The sequence below is a fragment of the Arachis ipaensis genome, chromosome B04, assembly GCF_000816755.2.
Source record: "Arachis ipaensis cultivar K30076 chromosome B04, Araip1.1, whole genome shotgun sequence".
Classification (NCBI taxonomy): domain Eukaryota; kingdom Viridiplantae; phylum Streptophyta; class Magnoliopsida; order Fabales; family Fabaceae; genus Arachis; species Arachis ipaensis.
In genome coordinates, this window is record NC_029788.2 from 81982045 (window position 1) to 81987805 (window position 5761).

Below are 5761 nucleotides of genomic sequence, written 5' to 3' on the forward strand. Positions count from 1 at the left end.
CATTACATTCAGCAGCTAAATTGATGAGAATCAATCAGCTTTTGTGATGATAAGAACATCACCTTGAAACTCTAGAATTCATTCTTAGAAATTCTGAAAGATAAAAAGAAAAGTACCTAATCTAAGCAACAAGATGAACCGTCAGTTGTCCAAACTCGAACAATCCCCGGCAACGGCGCCAAAAACTTGGTGCACGAAATTATAATCATCAACAATGGCGCCAAAGGACTTGGAGCTCTCAAACATGAATCACACTTTGTCACAATTCCGCACAACTAACCAGCAAGTGCACTGGGTCGTCCAAGTAATAAACCTTACATGAGTAAGGGTCGATCCCACGGAGACTGTCGGCTTGAAGCAAGCTATGGTCACCTTGTAAATCTCAGTCAGGCGAATTCATATGGTGATGGAGAATTGATAATTAAAAGATAAATAAAACATAAAATAAAGATAGAGATACTTATGTAATTCTTTGGTTGGAATTTCAGATAAGCGTATGAAGATGCTTTGTTCCTCCTGAACCTCTGCTTTCCTATTGCCTTCTTCCAATCATTCATACTCCTTTCCATGGCAAGCTTTATGTTGGGCATCACCGTTGTCAATGGCTGCTTCCCGTCCTCTTAGTGAAAATGTTCTACGCACGCTGTCACCGCACGGCTAATCATCTGTCGGTTCTCGATCATGTTGGAATAGGATCTATTGATCCTTTTGCGTCTGTCACACGCCCAACAATCGCGAGTTTGAAGCTCATCACAGTCATCCCTTCCTAGATCCTACTCAGAATACCACAGACAAGGTTTAGACTTTTCGGATCTCAAGAATGACCACCAATAATTCTAACCTATACCACGAAGGTTCCAATCTTAGATTAGAAACCCAAGAGATACACATTCAAGCTTGTTTGCATGTAGAACGGAAGTGGTTGTCAGTCACGTGTTCATAGGTGAGAATGGTGATGAGTGTCACATAATCATCACATTCATCATGTTATTGGGTGCGAATGAATATCTTGGAGAAGAAATAGACTTAAGTTGAATAGAAAAACAATAGTACTTTGTATTAATTCATGAAGAACAGCAGAGCTCCACACCTTAATCTATGGTGTGTAGAAAATCCACCATTGAAAATACATAAGAACAAGGTTCAGGCATGGCCGTGAGGCCAGCCTCCCAAAACGTGATCAAGTGTATGAAAAGTATGAAAATACAATAGCAAAAGGTCCTATTTATAGAGAACTAGTAGCCTAGGATTACAGAAATAAGTAATTAATGCAGAAATCTTCTTCCGGGCCCACTTGGTATGTGCTTGGGCTGAGCATTGAAGCTTCCATATGTAGAGATTTTTCGTGGAGTTAAACGCCAGCTTTTGTGCCAGTTTGGGCGTTTAACTCCAGCTTTTGTGCCAGTTCCGGCGTTAAACGCCAGAATTCTTGAGCTGACTTAGAACGCCTGTTTGGGACATCAAATCTCAGGCAAAGTATGGACTATTATATATTGCTGAAAAGCCCAGGATGTCTACTTTCCAACACAATTGAGAGCGCACAATTGGGCTTCTGTAGCTCAAGAAAATCCACTTCGAGTGCAGGGAGGTCAAAATCCAACAGCATCTGCAGTCCTTTTTCAGCCTCTGAATCAGATTTTTGCTCAGGTCCCTAAATTTCAGCTAGAAAATACCTGAAATCACAGAAAAACACACAAACTCATAGTAAAGTCCAGAAAAGTGATTTTTAAATAAAAACTAATAAAAACATAATAAAAACTAACTAAAATATACTAAAAACATACTAAAAATAATGCCAAAAAGCGTATAAATTATCCGCTCATCACCATTCCTGAGATCCAAAAAGTCTAAACCTTGTCTGTGGTATTCTGAGTAGGATCTGGGAAGGGATGACTGTGACAAGCTTCAAACTCACGAGTGCTGGGCGTAGTGACAAACGCAAAAGGATCAATGGATCCTATTCCAACATGAGTGAGAACCGACAGATGATTAGCCGTGCGGTGACAGCACATTTGGACCATTTTCACTGAGAGGATGGATGGTAGCCATTGACAATGGTGATCCACCAACATACAGCTTGCCATGGAAGGAGCCTTGCGTGCATGAAGAAGAAGACAGTAGGAAAGCAGAGATTCAGAAGATACAGCATCTCCAAAATCTCAACCTGTTCTCCATTATTGCAAAAACAAGTATTTATTTCATGTTCTTTTACTTTTTACAATTAAATCTGAGAATTATTAATATCCTGACTAAGAGTTACAAGATAACCATAGCTTGCTTCAAGCCGACAATCTCCGTGGGATCGACCCTTACTCACGTAAGGTATTACTTGGACGACCCAGTGCACTTGCTGGTTAGTTGTGCGGAATTGCAAAAGTGTGATTGTGATTTCGTGCACCAAGTTTTTGGCGCCGTTGCCGGTGATTGTTCGAGTTTGGACAACTGACGGTTTATCTTGTTGCTTAGATTAGGAATAATTTATTTTTGTCTGTTTAGAGTAACTAAATTTGAGTCTTTTATTTAAGTTTAGTTTCATATTTTAAGTTTGGTGTCAATTGCCTGCTTTTATTTTCTTTCAATTTTTCGAATTTGCATGTTCTTAGTTCTTTCTTGATCTTTAAAAATTCTAAGTTTGGTGTCTTCTTTATGTTTTCCTTTAAATTTTTGAAAATTTGTGTTTGATTTTCTAAAAATTTTAAGTTTGGTGTGTTTTTGTGCTTTTATTTACTTAAAAATTTTTCAAAAATTTGTTCTTGGTGTTCATCTTGATCTTCAAAGTTTTCTTAGTGTTCATCTTAATATTCAAAGTTTTCTTGTTTGTTCTCTTTGTTTTGATCTAAAATTTCTAAGTTTAGTGTCATTTTATTCTTTTTCTCTTTCCTCATTAAAATTCAAAAATCAAAAAAATATCTTTTCCTTATTTTACTCATAAATTTTGAAATTTTGCATTAAAAATAGTCAAAGATTTTCAAAATCATATCTTTTTTTTGTCAAGTCAAAATTCTAATTTCAAAAATTGATCTTTTCAAATCTTTTTCAAAAATCAAATCTTTTTAATTTCTTCAATCATATCTTTTCAATCATATCTTTTTGATTGCTAATTCCAAAATCTTTTTAATTAATTAATTAATTTAGTTTTCAATTTGCTTTTATTTCATTTTCTTCTAATTTTCGAAAGTTTTATTTTATCTTCCACTTATTTTGTTTTATTTTTTTCGGTTACTTTTAATTAAATAAATTAAAAAAAATTAAAAATATAATTTAATTGCAATTCATATCAATTCCCTTTTCTCCATCATGGACATAAGTAGAAGTGAATAGTTCAGAAGGACTCTGGGGTCATATGCTAACCCCATTACAGCTGCATATGGGAGTAGCATCTGTATATCTCCCATCAAAGCAAGCAGTTTTGAGCTAAATCCTTAGCTAATTATCATGGTACAGCAAAATTGCCAATATTCCGGTCTTCCACAAGAAGAACCTACTAAGTTTCTGGCACAGTTCTTACAAATTGCTGACACAGTACGTGATAAAGAATTGGATCAGGATGTCTACAAATTATTACTGTTTCCATTTGCTGTAAAAGATCAAGCTAAAAGGTGGTTAAATAACTAACCCACAGCAAGCATAAAAACATGGAGACAGCTATCAGACAAATTTATGAATCAATTTTACCCTCCAAAAAGGATGACACAGCTGAGGCTAGACATCCAAGGCTTTAAAGAAGAGGATCATGAATCCCTTTATAATGCCTGGGAGAGGTACAGAAGGATCCTAAGGAAATACCCCTCTGAAATGTTTTCAGAGTGGGTACAGTTAGACATCTTCTACTATGGGCTTACAGAAAGAGCTCAAATGTCTCTAGACTACTCAGCTGGTGGATCTATACACATGAGAAAGACGATTGAAGAAGCTCAAGAACTCATAGATACGGTTGCTAGAAATCATCATCTGTACTCAAGCAGTGAGTCTTCCATAAAAGAAGAGGCTAGGATAGTAACTACTGATCCTAATCCTCAAGAACAGATTGTTGAACTTAATTAGCAATTACTCCTTATGACAAAACAATTAGCAAAATTTAAAGAGATGCTCCAGGACACTAAAAATGCTAACAAGAATATGAAAGCACAATTGAATCAGACAAGACAGCAGCTATCTAAACAGATAACAGAAGAATGCCAAGCTGTCCAATTAAGGAGCGGGAAGACATTGAATAAATCAGCTCAAAGTAGCAGAAAGCCAAGAAAGGAACAACTGACAGAGGATGACCAAAGCACTGCCCAAAATCCCTCTGAGGATAGCAAGAGCCCAGAGAGGAATAATTCTGGCGTTCAAACGCCAGAAAAGGGTGAAAAATTGGCGTTAAACGCCCAGTGGATGCCCACTTCTGGCGTTCAAATGCCAGAAAAGGGAGAAAAGTTGGTGTTGAATGCCCATTTCCTGCCCAGTTCTAGCGTTCAAACGCCAGAAAAGGGTGGGAAGCTGGCGTTAAACGCCCATCCAGCACCCTATCCTGGCGTTCAAACGCCAATGAGGGATCAGACACCTGCAAGTACTGATCATAACCCCTCTAAGAAGGCTCCTCCAACCACCTCTGTAGGGAATAAACCTGCAGCAACTAAGGTTGAAGAATATAAAGCCAAGATGCCTTATCCTCAGAAACTCCGCTAAGCGGAATAGGTTAAACAATTTGTCCGCTTTGCAGACTATCTCAGGACTCTTGAGATAAAGATCCCATTTGCAGAGGCACTTGAGCAAATACCCTCTTATGCTAAGTTCATGAAAGAGATCTTAAGTCATAAGAAGGATTGGAGAAAAACTGAAAAGGTGTTTCTCACTGAAGAATGCAGTGCAGTCATTCTGAAAAGCTTACCAGAGAAACTTCAAGATCCAGGAAGCTTTATGATACCATGCACATTAGAGGGTGCTTGTACCAAGACAGCTCTATGTGACCTTGGAGCAAGTATCAACCTAATACCTACATCCACTATTAGAAAGCTTGGCTTGACTGAAGAAGTCAAACCAACCCGGATATGTCTTCAACTTGCTGATGGCTCCATTAAATATCCATCAGGCATAATTGAGGACATGATTGTCAAGGTTGGGCCATTTGCCTTTCCCACTGACTTTGTAGTGCTGGAGATGGAGGAGCACAGAAGTGCAACTCTCATTCTAGGAAGACCTTTCCTAGCAACTGGACGAACTCTTATTGATGTACAAAAAGGGGAAGTGACCCTGAGAGTCAATAAGGATGAGTTCAAGTTAAATGTTGTCAAAGCTATGCAGCATCCAGACACATCAGATGACTGCATAAGCACTGATATTATTGACTCTTTGGTGGAAGAGATCAATATGACTGAAAGTCTTAAATCAGAGCTAGAGGACATCTTTAAAGATGTTCAGCCTGATCTGGAGGAATCAGAGGAAATAAAAGAACCTCTGAAAATTCCTCAGGAAGAGGATAAGCCTCCTAAACCCGAGCTCAAACCACTACCACCATCCCTGAAATATGCATTTCTGGGAGAAGGTGACACTTTTCCAGTGATCATAAGCTCTGCTTTAAATCCACAGGAAGAGAAAGCACTAATTCAAGTGCTAAGGACACACAAGACAGCTCTTGGGTGGTCCATAAGTGATCTTAAAGGCATTAGCCCAGCAAGATACATGCACAAGATCCTATTGGAGGATGATGCTAAGCTAGTGGTTCAACCACAGAGGCGGCTAAATCCAGCCATGAAGGAGGTGGGGAAGAAAGAGGTCA